Source organism: Microcebus murinus, chromosome 12, assembly GCF_040939455.1.
Source record: "Microcebus murinus isolate Inina chromosome 12, M.murinus_Inina_mat1.0, whole genome shotgun sequence".
NCBI classification, from domain to species: Eukaryota; Metazoa; Chordata; class Mammalia; order Primates; family Cheirogaleidae; genus Microcebus; species Microcebus murinus.
The window spans coordinates 17443937-17460344 of NC_134115.1; positions in this window are offsets into that span (position 1 = coordinate 17443937).

The following is a 16408-nucleotide window of genomic DNA, read 5'->3' on the forward strand; positions in this document are numbered from 1 at the left end:
TACCCAAATGATCCAGTGACACTCTACAAAAAAGACACCTGCACTCGAATGTTTATAGCAGCACAATTCATAATTGCAAGGCTGTGGAAACAGCCCAAGTGCCCATCAATCCAAGAATGGATTAATAAAATGTGGTATATGTACACCATGGAGTACTATTCAGCTCTAAGAAACAATGGTGATATAGCACACCTTATATTTTCCTGGTTAGAGCTGGAACCCATACTACTAAGTGAAGTATCCCAAGAATGGAAAAACAAGCACCAGATATATTCTCCAGCAAACTGGTATTAACTGAGTAGCACCTAAGTGGACACATAGGTGCTACAGTAATAGGGTATTGGGCAGGTGGGAGGGGGGAGGGGGGCGGGTATATACATACATAGTGAGTGAGATGTGCACCATCTGGGGGATGGTCATGATGGAGACTCAGACTTTTGGGGGGAGGGGGGGAAATGGGCATTTATTGAAACCTTAAAATCTGTACCCCCATAATATGCCAAAATAAAAAAAAATAATTAAAAAGAAAAAAAAAAAAAAAGAGACCAAAAACAAGAAAAGGAAAGAGGAAAAAAATAAAGCCCCACAATTTGCAATCCGCCTGAACTATCTCTACAGAATGTTCCTTGATTGGAGTCCAGACTTTTGCTATTCGGTGAGGTGTGCCAATCAGTGTTGTCATCACCTGTGTGTTTTTCTTTTTCAATAGATGTAGGAGGTACTAGTGTTTTTTGTTACTTTAACAAACTATATAATGCTGAAGTCAGGGCTATTAGTGTACATATCACTATAATGGTGTACACTGTACCTGAGAGTTAGATTTTATCCCTCATCCCCCTCTCAACCCCACTCTTCTTAGCTTTCAGTGTCCATTATACCACTTTATGACCATATATACTCCTTTTTTAGCTACAATTATAAGTGAGAACATGTGGCATTTTTTTTCCATTCCTGAGATACTTCACTTAGGATAATGGTTTCTAGTACCATGCAAGTTGCTGAAAAAGACATTTCATTCCTTTTTATGGCTGAGTAGTACTACATGGTGTGTGTGTGTATAAATATATCCATATTTTTTTTTTCTTTATCCAATCATCAGTTGATGGGCACTTTCGTTGAGTCCTAAGGTTGCAATTGTGAATTGTTCTGCAATAAATATTCAGATGCAGGTACTTTTTTTTAATTAAAACAACTTCTTTTCCCTGGGGTAGATATCCAGTAGCAGGATTGTTGGTTCAAATGGTAGGTCTACTTTTAATTCTTTGAGAAATCTATTGTTTCCAATAGAGGTTGTACTAGTTAACATTCCCACCAACAGTGTATAAGTGTTCCCTCAAAAAATTTTCAAAAAAATGAAGTAATGACTCATGCTGCAAGGATAAAACTTGAAAATATTACACTAAATGTAAAAAGCCAGTCATCACAAAAGGCCACACGTTATATGATTCCATTTATATGAAATATCCAGAATAAGCAAATCTGTAGAGACAAAAATTAGATTAATGGTTGCTTAAGAATGAGGCAGGGCAGGGCCAGGAAATGCAGGAATGTAGAGTGACTGCTAATGAGTTTGGAATTTCTTTAAGGCAAGATAAGATGAAACTATTCTAGAATTACATTGTGGTGATTGTTGTACAACCCTGTGAATATACTTAAAAAAAAAACCCACTGAATTGTATACTTTCAATGGGTTTATTTTATGATAATATGAATTATATCTCAATAAATGTGTTTTTATAAAAAAGAATTTATACTGCTCTAAGGTCATATTCTCATAGTTACTTTTTGAGCTATCTGCAGTGTCATTTTCTTATAACTTGTTTCTCTCTTCTAGAAGTGGAATATGGACAATCTTTCATTGATGAAGTTATTTACTACAATTTTGGAAGAGAAAAAAATGTGAACGGGGCAGGTTGGGATAAGGTTAAAGCAGAAGGTAGATTTTCTTCCTAATAAGAGCCTGCAAAATTCCATTCACCCTCGTGCCACTTCTACCATGGTCTTGGAGGCTCCTGGACCCTACTTTCTAGCAAAGAAGCAAGAATTCATTCTGGCCTATAAACAAGTATGCAACTATACAAACGTGTATGGACCCCTGACGTCTAGCATACTTATGTCTTCACACACCCTGGCTATTCTTACACACTGACCTCCCTGAACATCCCAGGAGCCATTTGGCTGTCCTGAGAAGGTCATCTGTCTTCTGTAAATGCTTATGTATATCATTTTCCATAAGTCGGCTGGATGTGGCTTCCCCATGATCACTCCAGCCATGAGTATAAAAGTATCACAGGAAAACCAAACTTGTTAATTTGTGAATGTTGACAATCACATACATTTTGAAGCATTTATTTATATAATTTTTGACATTAAACATAGGAAATCTACGTACACGTGCCCTATTTTATTTGTTTTGAGTCTGTCGTAAGGGCAGGCTTAAGAAAGAATCCGCTTATACCTTCCAAAACCTGCATTTGTCATGAGCAATTATAAGTTGCTCTCACAGAAGTTCAATTATTCAACACATTAAGTAATGAATCTGCAAAAAATTAGCATGTTCATTGTATTTAAAATAAAAATAGATGAATACAGTGGGTGAAATTGGACCACTCCCTGTTTGCAAGGCTGTGGAAACAGCCCAAGTGCCCATCAATCCAAGAATGGATTAATAAAATGTGGTATATGTATACCATGGAGTACTATTCAGCTCTAAGAAACAATGGTGATATAGCACATCTTATATTTTCCTGGTTAGAGCTGGAACCCATACTACTAAGTGAAGTATCCCAAGAATGGAAAAACAAGCACCAGATACATTCTCCAGAAAACTGGTATTAACTGACTAGCACCTAAGTGGACACATAGGTACTACAGTAATAGGGTATTGGGCAGGTGGGAGGGGGGAGGGGGGAGGGGGGTGGGTATATACATACATAATGAGTGAGATGTGCACCATCTGGGGGATGGTCATGATGGAGACTCAGACTTTTGGGGGGAGGGGGGAAATGGGCATTTATTGAAACCTTAAAATCTGTACCCCCATAATATGCCAAAATAAAAAAAAATAAAAAAATAAAAAAAATAGATGAATAAAGAGAATGTGTTAATTTTTTAATATCTAATAAGGTCTACAGAAATGATGTATGTTTCAGTAGAAACAGTTTGTTCGGCCGGGCGCTGTGGCTCACGCCTGTAATCCTAGCTCTTGGGAGGCCGAGGCGGGCGGATTGCTCGAGGTCAGGAGTTCAAAACCAGCCTGAGCAAGAGCAAGACCCCGTCTCTACTATAAATAGAAAGAAATTAATTGGCCAACTGATATATATATAAAAAATTAGCCGGGCATGGTGGCGCATGCCTGTAGTCCCAGCTACTCGGGGGGCTGAGGCAGAAGGATCACTCAAGCCCAGGAGTTTGAGGTTGCTGTGAGCTAGGCTGACGCCACGGCACTCACTCTAGCCTGGACAACAAAGTGAGACTCTGTCTCAAAAAAAAAAAAAAAAAAAAAAAAGAAACAGTTTGTTCAAGTACATTCCACCAAAGACTATATCAATATTCCAGTCCTGTATTTAAATAAGACTTTCTATATTGTTTAATATTTTAAACTTACATCACCTATAAAACAGTTTGGCAAGAGCCACCTGGTAACCAAGTTGATTTTCAAGCACTTGGATTAGCTTTATAAACAGATTTTTATCATGACCAAATATCTCTGAAAATAAAAGGAAAACTGGCTTTGGTTTCTTGTGTCAAGCTCTCTCTCTGCCTTTGAATGAATTCCAAACTTCACTGAATGTATTCTTTTTCATTCCTCCTATTTATTTTTACATCTCTTAAAGGATACATATGATCTTAGGTTTGAAGAGGCAGAAGAAGGGTTGGAAACAACCTTTAATGAAAACTTTTAAAGTAGGCATGCCAAGTGCAGGGAGGGAAATGAAGTCCTGTCTAGACTCAGTCAGCTTTGCTTGACCTAGTATAGTTAAGCGAAATATCAATGGGAAATTTAAGGTAAGCAAAGGAGCCAAAGTTCTGCAGGAGGTGGCTCTGATGACTTGAAAAGAATGACATTTGATCTTTCTAAAGAAAACACATTTCTCATGGCTGTCAGCATACTACCAATGAAGAGAGGAGAATAGGCTAAAGCACAAATATTACTATTCCCAGAGGATGTCATTCAAGAAAGGAAGGCTTTGTCTTGACTGTGTTTATATAAATCTTTAAAATATTTGACCAAAAAAATTTCACATAAATGTAAGTCACCGCCAATGAAGTAGAAACTAGTTCACTGTGTCCAAACACAAACTTCAGGCAACCACAGAAAAAATATCATGTTCTCTTGGACCTTCCATAGTAAATAAATAATGAAGATGACATTGCTAAGATTGTACAACAGCGGTCAGGCTTCAAATGTGACTCTGTTAATAGGCTAACTAAATCAGAACCCAGGAATGTGCTGGAAAGAGCTGTTATGAGATGGGTTAGTACAGATTTATTTGTGAAAACAATCAGGGACTTCTAGTGAGTGAAATTAAATATTCTCAATTGAATAAAATAAATGAAGCTATAGAGTATACTGATGCCATCAGTTTTTTTATTAATGGTTCTCCTCTCCCCCAAAAAGGAAAGGTAAATGTTGGAGACAATGGCCTTAACTCAGCTCAGTGGGAAAATAGCAAAAATAAGCTCTTTTTCCAAACGCCAGTCATAAGAGGATCTTAGATATGTGGTTTGCCTCACCAAACATTCCCAGGAATTAAAGAATATTTCTTGGAACACACATAGCATATTTCCTTTATAGGAAATCAAAAGCTCACTATAATGCAAATCTCTATTAAACAACAGTATTTCCAAACATCTGTGATTATGTAAATCACGTGTCTCTAAGAAACAGTAAATAAAGGGATGAAAGTGCATCAAAATAGTCTGTACTTGGCATCATTCTATGGTCAACCATCCTTTAAAATCAATTGCCTCTCTGTGTGTCATCCTCTTTCTCCCTCCCTGCCTCTCTCTCTCTCTCTCTCTTCTCCTCTGTATATGTGTGTGTGTGTGTGTGTGTACAGTTTGCATATGTACATATATGTGTGTACATGTATATGTACATATAGGTGTGAACACATAAATGTCTATGTATCTGTGATACATATGCCTTTGTGGTACAACAAAATTTATCTGAAAAATAAGGAGGCAATAGTAATTCTGCATTTATTTAAAGTGTTTTCCCTCAAGATATTTACACCAATTCTTACAGTATCACCTTAAGAGAATTCATGAATTCAAAATCTTTGCAAGAGTAAACCGGCCAGGCCTCATCAAGTATAACTGCAGACAGATTCAAAGTAATAACTCTTTTTTCACCAACTGGTATATCAAATTGTTCACACAGCATCTCAGGCATTACTCAGTAATTCCTAGGAGTTCCTCACATACATCGTATGAGAGTTCATGAACAGTTCTCCCCATTACCAAGTGCATTCCACCATGTTCTTCTCATCCTAACCCCTTTCACTGATATCTGCTGCTAGAAAAATAACATGAGGGCATTTACTAAACTCAGTGCAGCAGTAGCTTACTACAAAAATGTAGATGCCTGTGGAAAGATGCAGCCTCCTGTTGTTAGCAAAGCTGCCTGCAAAACCTTGAGAACAAAATGATTCTAATTTTCCCCCAAAGACCTCAGTGCTCTAAGAGCAGCCACGTGCTTCATGCAGAAGTGGAGAGACTGCTTCTTCCCTACTTTCTGACAGCATTTAGCACAAGAGGACTAAAGTTGTGTGCCCATGTGTCTCACGAATCATCTCAAGGAAAGGGCTCCCTCAGATTTCACCTGTGTGCCCTCCCTCTCTCTCTGAAATGCTCAAACAAAGAAATGTCCATGGGGCCAGGCTCAGGGGTTAATCTGAAAAAAAAACACAAACCTGTGTTGTAATTCTTATTCCCTCTACTCTTATCAAATATATTTCCAAGGCTCCTCAGCCAGAAAGAAAGAAAAGAAAGGGAAGGAAGGAAGGAAGGAAGGAAGGAAGGAAGGAAGGAAGGAAGGAAGGAAGGAAGGAAGGAAGGAAGGAAGGAAGGAAGGAAGGAAGGAAGGAAGGAAGGAAGGAAGGAAAAGGAAGGAAGGAAGGAAGGAAGGAAGGAAGGAAGGAAGGAAGGAAGGAAGGAAGGAAGGAAGGAAGGAAGGAAGGAAGGAAGGAAGGAAGGAAGGAAGGAAGGAAGGAAAAGGAAAGGAAGGAAGGAAGGAAGGAAAGAAAGAAAGAAAGAAAGAAAGAAAGAAAGAAAGAAAGAAAGAAAGAAAGAAAGAAAGAAAAAGGGAAATCTCATATAAATTGGCCCATCCAAATAATCTCCCAGCAGTTTATCCCACCAGTTCATTAGACATCCCCCAGATACATCTGAATCCCTACTTAGATGAATGTAAAGACCTCAGCTATATCAGGAAAACTGAAGTTAGACAATTTCCACTCGAGACCATCTGGTCTCAGATACAAAGAAATCCAAACCTGAAACCACTGAAGGCTGAAGGGTGGATATGAAACAATTCTATGAAGAGCTATCCATACTAGAAGGACTCCCAGGTTGAGGATACAGATGGCGATTCCTGACCGAAAGACAATGGGAGGGCAGTTGTTGGGGACATCTTAACACCAGTAGCTGCAGGGAGGAGGCAAAGGCCTCTTCTTTGTCAGCAAAGGATGCTGAGCCCAAAAAAGATAAGCATGTGGCATATTTTCCATCTGTCAATCTGTCATCATAAACCAGATAATATTGTGACAGAACCTGAAAATTGTATGGGAAGAGAAAGAGGGCAATAGAGAATATAAATGTATATCAGTCACCAAAATAAATGTTTTCATCAAATGATATAAACCAGGGTCTTTTAGAATTGTCCTGGAAACAAAGTAAGCAGGAAACACCATTCTGAGAGGTATAAAATCAAGTATAACAGCATAATCTTGCGAAATTGGCATAGCCTTTAGAATTCTGATTAAATCATTTTTAAAAGGAGGTGGGGAGGGAGAACACCACATTTTAGTCTCTTACAGACCATGCCTAATAAGCTTAACTGATTTAAGCCCAACAAGACCTTTGCTATAACCTGGAAGGATGGTTGGTTTCTCCCACTGCCATCTGTTTTTTCTGGCTGTAAGCTCTCCTACAAAGGGCTTACACACCCGGGTATCCTGGGATAAAAGCTCTAGAGAACCCACCAGAAGACCTGGAAGAGTCCAGAAAGGGAAATTTCAAGAAGAATAAATAAGATCCTCCTTTGAAAGAAAGGCAAGTCAGATGTCTGCTCTCCAAAGGCCTGTTCTTGGTTAGAGCACCCACCAGGTCAAGGAAACATGTAAGCCAATCAGTTCTCTTTTTGCTTAAACCAATTCAAACTGCATTTCCGTCACTTGCAACCAAAAGAGTTCTAACAAATACATGGCACAAGAAAAGAGAAGTTAAGGATGGTGAAAAATGAAATGGGTGCTCAGAAAGTAAACCAACCAGCTGGGATTAATTTTATGACATGATTGAAAATTCAGTAAGAAAATTAGTAAGCAGAAACACAGGGATGATAAATCAGTAATGCAGAGTCACATAAGGTTTTGTGCTTTGGCACCTGAGGTAAAATCACAACCTAGCAATCCCATAGCCAGCCATTTTTCCTAGCCATTATGCATTAACAATGAGTCCTGATTCGAGAAGAAAACAAGGGCTGGGGGTGGGGGGCAGTTGATTATGGACATTTGCTCCCTTGACATGAAATATTTGAAACAGCCCACTGGTCCCTATTTTTAGATTAAAAACCAATCACTGGAAAAGGCCCATAACCACCACAGTAATGAGCCCATGGCTGTTTATTTATAGTTAGTTTTAGCTGATTCATGAGCTGCAACTCAATGTCTCATAAGTGCTATGTGACTCCTAGACTTTATCAACTTGTTTATGTGTGGCCAAGACTTCTCACATGAAGCATGTATATATGCAAACACTGTGCTTTCTGTGTGGGTGAAGGGGAAGGAAAAAGAAATATATATTCAGTAGTATACGATCTGACTACATTTTATGAATCTGTCCAATCACATTTGCCTTTTCCATAACTTACTTAGACCATCCACACTGAATTTACTGCAGTCTGCATGCAAAACTAACAGTGCAGGCAAGATGGTAATGAGAGCCTAAGAGAGACACATGCATTTTCATATATATTAATAGTTTATATGGAGAAAAAAACCTGAAGGATAAAAGAGGCATCAAATATTGCCAGAATGACAGATGAAATGCTGAAGTGATGAAGTACTGAAATTATAGTCCTTTGAAGTAGGCTCTGGGTAAACTACACAGCACATGGCAAGAAATGTGTGACAACAGTTGTGATGGAATTTGTCTTGATTAATGCTTCCATGTAAAAAGATAAATCTTGCTAAGGAGGTTCTGGAAGTTCAATGAATAAAAGCCAAATATTCACATTGCCATTGGAATTCAAAAAAAGAGCTAAGCCTAATACTAACCCTGCTGTTGCATCCTGGACAAGCCTTCCCTATAACACCTCAAGAAATGGTGCCTTGAAAACAAACAAATAAATAAATAATATGGGCAGGGAGAAAGAAGAGCATAAAGATGAAATAAGAGTTGATCATTTTTGAAGCAGAATGACTAATTCATGGGAGTTTAGTCTGTCTATTTTAATTCTTCATAAAAAATAAAACAAAATAAAAAGAAACAAACAGAAATGGTGCCTTGGGTATCCACCTTCTTTTCAAGTTTCCCATGAATGACTATTCTGAGTGTTGCTCATTCCATTCTTGAAGTTAAAGCTTACAAATATATGTGTTTGGTAATGTGTTTGATATCTATTAGCTCTTATAATGTGTTTATTACTGTGTTCAACTTCAAAAATTATTTTTAGAAGATACGGTGAAAAGGAGAGAAAAAAATGGTTCTGGAATGATGTCAATAGATTGACAGTATATCTAGCAGGAAAAAAGGTTGGCATTTGTTACAAATAACTAAGGAAAATTATATTTAACATTTCTGCCAAAGAATGTATATGATAACAGCTAGGACTCCGTCATAATTAGACTACTGCAGACAAGAAATAAACGATTATACTCTATTCTGAGGCTAGGTCTCCTAAAATTAAGTTAGGTTAGAAAACCTTTAATTCATTGGGTAAGTTTCTTCTACTAAAAGAGGAAAGAAAATTAAAAACATAATCTCCTAGTGCTTTATCATAATCAATAAAATATGGATAGCAGTAAATATCTTTCATCTGTATAAGTATTTATAGTTTACAAAATCCATTCTCATTAACTATTATGTTTGATCCTCTCTCTTTAACTCATTTCGCAAAAAACTGAATTTAAAGAGGTTGAGTCACTTGTCCAGAATTACATACCTTATAAACGTCAGAGATAGGGTTAAAACTCATCTTTTCCATAGCATATTATTTAAAGGTAGACTAGAAGGAAAATTAAATGCCTGGTATATGTTATACAACATTCTAGAGGGTTTTTATCTCTTAGTTCATGTAATTATCTTGATTACCCTATAAGATTTATTTCTTCCCATTCAGAATAATGAAAGATATGTACTGCCCTCCAGATAAAACTGAGGCTCCAAGTATTATAAAACTTATCCAAAGTCCCACAGCTGTTTAAATGCTGAGCAGAAATTAAAAACTTAGTTGTGCCTGTTACCAAACCCAGGTTCTTTCCACGACAAGCCAAGTCATACATTTTTTACGACATGTACAACTTTTATTCTGCAGTGACAGACAAGAACAAAATTAAGGAGAATAATTCACTTTCTCCTTGGAAAATTATTCCATCAGTGGGTACTTACTTATTAAGAGCCAACTGAGTACTTAGCATTGTACTCGGACTTATGGGAGAAATGGAAAAAGTAGAAAACAGACTGCGTTTTCCCTAGGAGATTTCAATACAGTTAGAACAACTTAAAATACCAAAAATGTATGTATCATTATACAATAATATTAAGGAATATTTAATGCAAACAAAGTAAGGGAAAGGTACTAGCAAAAGCTATTACTCTATTTCACTGGGAAGAAGGATAAAGGAAAAAGGGGAAAAAATGTTATGGACTGGTGGGTATTCTCTATCAGTGGTATTTAATGTAGGATGAATGACGTTGATACATGGCTTAATATAGTGGTAATGTTTAATCCAAAATTTGAGGTAGTTACTAGTTGAACTCTGGATTAGTTTCCCACACCCCTTCTTGTGTTTTCTACCTCATGTAACTGAAAAGGAGAGGATCAGGTGGCCAACACTGGAGAAAGATGAAAAGGCATTATCCCTAGGAATGAAGTTTATGAGGGCAAATGTCTAGTTGACATCATTATAAAATTCACATCATCACTATACACCACCTACTTTTACTAACCCATTTGTTTGTTTATTCTTCACTTAAACATATGGACTGAGTGCCTACCATGTGCCAGGCATCAGACTAGGCATTGTGGACACAGTAGTGACCAAGAGAAACACGGTCTTAGCCAGGATCACCCAGAGCAATGCACAGACATCACTGGAATGAAGTTGTGTCATCTAGAAGGAAAAACTCAGAATTTGGGACCAGAAGACTGAGGTTAGTCCTGATTCACTGTTTATAAGACCTTGGGCAATTATATATGACTCTGAGGCTCGATAAGGATAAAATAATATCCATTCACATGCGAAATAAGGATAAAATAATATCTATTCACATGTTTTATGCAAGGAAAAAATGGAGAAAGCATATGAAAGCAACTGTAAACACTGAAAGGCTATACAAATGTGATGAATTATTACTTTTATGCTATGTATCCAGTCTCATAACTCTGGCTCTTTCCTCACATAGGAAGTCATATATATGTACAGCTTCTACTCAGAAATACTTGCTCCTGCCTGAGTCAGAATTCAGCTTACTCTGTATATGAACAGTAGCTGCCTTTTGGTTATTCATTCCTCTTTCATTACTCCTACTCACCCTACTTCATGATAATTCAGTTGCCATTACTACTTGCTTCTGTATGTGTGTGTGTGTGTGTGTGTGTGTGTGTCTTTTCCTTATGCACAGCTTTCTTTCATATTTTTAAAAATTCCTACCTTCCCCCAAGATCCCAACTCAAGTGACCTCACAAATCCGTAGCCATGGAAACCTAACTCCAAAATGTTGTAGGATTCTTATTGGAGCTATGGTCAGTTTCCACTACATCCTAACCCTAACTCAGCTACTTGGCATGAATACCCCTGCCACAACCCTACTCTAGAACCAATGAGAAACCTGGTGATCTTGGCCTAACAATATGCCCCACAGCAGCAAGGTGGGAATGAGTTCACTGCCTCCGGCTGGCAGAGAGACAGCCAGTTTTCTGTCTAGAGCTTATTTGCCTGCCCCACTCTGTTCTCCCATCTCTGGTCTCCCTTATTGGCCTTTATAATATAATCCACTCTGAAATCCTATATCTTAGCATCTTCAAAATTTCATCTCTACTTCCTCTTATGGGAATTTAGCCAGTGCATCTTAGAAAATGCTCTAGATTAGCCTCATTCCTCCGTTGATTCTATGTCCAGTAGTCAGACCCCTTCTCTGGGGGGCTCCATTTTTGCCCTGAGTTTGTCCCATATTCTTCCTGACTTCCCTCTAGTGCTGCCTTCTTCTGGCTCACAGCCTCTTCTCTCCCAGCAAGCCAAGCCACGTGACTGCAGTGTTTCCAACCTTTTGCCAGAAGCCAGCACTGACAGTTGCAGAGTAGGAGGAGGTGTGACTCGCTCTATTGAGGATTGGTTGCCACACATGTCAAAGCCCCAACACATTTTCATGCAACATTTTCATGCAAGAGACAAGGATAAGCTCTAGGACTCAGCCAACTCAAGTTATTTTTTCCTGAAATGTGATGCCAACTAACATCTGCCTCATTTGATTATCCTGATTTGCTTAAGGAACTATCTCAGGGTTAAGATCCTTATCTAGAGTGATATATTTCCACCGTGGTGTCTAAAACCTTAAGTGTAAAACACAGAATCACTACCTTCAGGTGATCCTCACAAAATGTCACAGCGTAGCAAGATGATGAAAGATCTGGCACTCATAAAACCCAGATTAAAGTCCCAGATCTGTTGTGTAACAACTGTGGGACCTTGGGTGATCCCTTTAATTTTTCTAGCCTCACTAAAAAGGGAAGGAAATATTTTATAAGCTCATTACCAGTAATCATTCCCAGTTCTAACATTCTTTTGTATTTCTCACTGAAAATAGCAGTATGATTTAACAAATGAGTATGGATGAAATTATTTTCATTTTAGGCCCAAATTACCCTTTTTTTCTAATAAGTTACAGAATAATTGTTTTTCTTTTTCAGCTCTTTAAAATATAAAAAATTGAGTAATTCTCCATGGAGCCGTGAATCATTCAATCAAGAAATAATTTATTAAGTGATGGTATCAGGAGCAGGACACAGGAGGGAGAACAAAACAAATAATGGTCTCTGACTTCATAATATTTATAGTCTGGTGGGGAAACAGGGCCTTAGCAGGTAAACAAATAAGCAAAACAGGTTTTCTCTCTCATTTATCAATGTATCTGAAGAGCCCTGCAGAATGCCTAACAGGGTATGCAACAATAATTATTTTGACTCAGACTTGTGGGGGGAGAGGGGGGAAGGGCATTTATTGAAACTTTAAAATCTGTACCCCCATAATATGCCAAAATAAAAAAAAATAATAATAATTATTTTTGATGGGAGAATCACTGAATGAATGAAAACAAGAAATTTGCATCATAGAAACTCCTGAGTTGTTTCAGGGCACAAGAATAACTGTTAAGGCAAAAGTGAACAATCTAGTACCCACTGCCATTAACACCCTTGTGAGAAATCGAATTCGGTACACAAAAGCTTAAGTTAAAAACTGACCTAACCTGATAGTTATAAAATGAGCCTTTGGACAAGAAAAGAAAATGGAAGAAAACATTGCAAGAAATGATGTCTAGGTGAATCACATCTTGAAAGGAAGAGAAGTAATGACCTAAATTAGAAAATGTGTGCATGAGTAGGAGTGGGTACCAGGGAAGGGAGTGAATGCATCTCACAGGTGTAAAAGCCATTTACATTGGTTATACCACTCACAAGATTCAAATGACATGATACTCTAGGAAAGTATAGTCTCAACTGGTTTGAGTAAATGTAATCCATCATCTATAGCCCATAGGACGCTAGCCAACCATAGAGGTATAAGGTAAAAAAAAAAAAAAAAAAAAAATGGTGGATAAATGTTTACCTAAATTTATTTACTGAATTTGTGAATATATTGGAAATTATATTTTGAAATTTGATTTCAAGGTCAAAGTTGTTTTAGCTTCATTTATGTAGTACATTTTCCATAACATTTGTAACATATAATAATAAGACCCATTTTGGCACATTCTTGTGGTTTTCTGTCCAAAGAAGAGGCAAAGTCATTTTTGATAGCTCTTGGTATAAATCATGCATGGTCACTGTAAATCAAATACATTTTATAAATGAGCATAATCAGTTATAATTTTTGCAGCAACTTGCTCATTTGAACAGGGACACAGAACATCTTCTGAGGTCTTAGGTTTATTGAAAAATGAGATGATTATTAAAACCATGAAAGAAATTTGATTTCCTTTGTGAAAAGGTATATTTTCAAAGTCCCTATATACCCTCTAATCATATGCTCTTGAGAATATTCTAAGAATTTTATATCTAGGGCTCTTTACTTAAATCATCATCATACATTTTAATCTCATTGTGTCCATGGTACTGCTAGGTGCTAAGGTATTCATGGAAAGTGAATAATATTCAGAACTAGACTTCAAACTAGACCATTTATGGTCAGTCTCAAGATTTTACTGACTTGTAATAGCCATTTGAATTCTCAGTACAGTTGACAATTTTAAAAAATCAAGAAATTGTAGCATAAAAGTGTATTTAATGAAAGGGCAGTCATTTCCAATAAGGCAACTCTCAGAGGATAGATGGAAACATTTGACATTTGGCTTATGATCAAGTAATTGTAACTTATCCTGATACTTTCACTAGAAAATAAAGGCATTTGGTGTTTTCCTTCAGGACTAAGTTCCAGCTGAAACAGTTTCCCTTAACTGCCACCACCACAATAGCTTTTCCACTAATAAATATTTATCAAATACAGTTTATGTGAGCAAGGTGAATTGGTGAAAATAGCATGGGTTTTAAAACTGGGCAGATAAAAATAATAAAGAATTATTATGGGTCAAAAATTGTTCTAAGGGCTTTACCCATATTAACACATATAATCCTCTCAACAAGCCTGTGAAATAAGGAGAATGATGCAAAAACTTACATACCTTGCCCTCATTGTAAATAAGAAAATCGAGATTCTGAGAAGTCAAATAATTTGCTCAAAATCAAAGGTGATATCAAAGATGATGGTAGAGCTAGGATTTAAACCCAGATGTGACCAATTAAAATATTCAGAATCTTAACCACTGAGGTTAAGATGAGGTAGGTTACCTGAAGGTATTTACATACTCAAATTTGATAAAGGAAACTGTGATCAATTTCTAATTCCTTTGTCCTTTATTTATTTGTTTGTTTGGGGGGAAGATTGTGTAAAGAGCCATAGAATATAGAGAAATAATTGAGTCCTTTTTCCCCCAGCTACACTGAGATATAATTGACAAAAAAAAGTATGGATTTAAGTTACACAAGGGCTGTCATGTATTACATAGCCAGCCATGTAATATGTGCTTGTTATATTAACAATGGTTGGATACTTTCTGGACAGCCCTTATACAAAGTGGTATTTTGATATGTGTATACACTGTGAAATGATTACCACGATCAAGCTAATTAACATATCCATAACTATAGTCACTATGCTATACTTTAGATATCCAGAACTTATTCATCCTGCATCTCCCTTTAACCTTTTAACCAAAACCTCCCCGTTGATCCTATCCTCTAGCCACCATTCTACTCTCTGTTTCTTTGACTTCAACTTTTTTAGATCCCAGATATAAGTGAGGTTATGTAGTATTTGTTGTTCTGTGCCTGACTTGTTTCACTTAGCATAATGTCTTCCAGGTTCCTCCACATTGGCACAAATGACAAGATTTTCTTCTTTTTTAAACTTAATATTTCGGACACATAGGTACTACAGTAATAGGGTGTTGGGCAGGTGGGAGGGGGGAGGGGAGCAGGTATATACATACATAATGAGTGAGATGTGCACCATCTAGGGGATGGTCATGATGGAGACTCAGACTTTTGGGGGGAGGGGGGGAAATGGGCATTTATTGAAACCTTAAAATCTGTACCCCCATAATATGCCGAAATAAAAAAAAAAAGTAAGTAAACTTAATATTTCATTTTGTGTGTATGTTTGTGTGTGTGGATAGATAGATAGATAGATAGATAGATATCTCACATTTTCTTTATCCACTCATCTATCAATGAACATTTAGGTTGTTTCCATATCTTGGCCATTATAAATAATATTGCAGTGAAGATGGGAGTATACATATCTCTTGGAAATGTCGATTTCATTTCCCTTGGATTTGTACCCAGAAGTAGGATTGTTGGATCAAATGGTTGTTCTATTTTTAATTTTTTGAGGAACCTCCATAATGTTATCCATAATGGCTATACCAATTTACATTCCCACCAAGAGTGTATACAAATCAAACAATGAGACTTGGAATGGGAAGATTTCTAGATAGGAAAAAAGAATGTATGAAAGCCTAGGTATGAAAAAAGAGAGCATGTTTGAGAGACTATAAACAATTAGAATGGATAGATTGCAATAAACTATCAGGAAATGATTTTTTTAAATTCCATTTACAATAACACCCAAAAGAATAAAATACTTATAAATACATTTAAGAAAAGAAGTACAAAATGTATACTATAATGTTGCTGAAAGAAGTTAAAGAAGATCTAAATAATTGGAAAAAATATAATGGATCAGAGGACTTCACATTTTTAAGATGGCGATACTCACCGAACTAATCTACAGATTTAAAGCACTCCCTATCAGAATCCTAGCTGATTTCTTTTCTTTTTTTTTTTGAAACAGAGTCTCACTCTGTCACCTGGGCTAGAGTGTAGTAGCATGATCATAGCTCACTGCAATTTCAAACTCCTGGGTTCAAGCAATCTTCCTGCCTCAGCCTCCTAAGTAATTGGAACTATAGATGCGTGCTACCACGCCCAGCTAATTTTTCTATTTTTAGTAGAGATAAGGTCTCCCTGTTGCTCAGGTGAGTCTCAAACCCCTGACCTCAAGGGGTCCTTCCACCTTGACCTTCCAGAGTGCTAGAATTACAGGCATGAGCCACTGCGCCCAACCTCGCACATGATTTTTTTTATAGAAACTGATAAGTTGATTCCAAAATTCATATGAAATTGCAA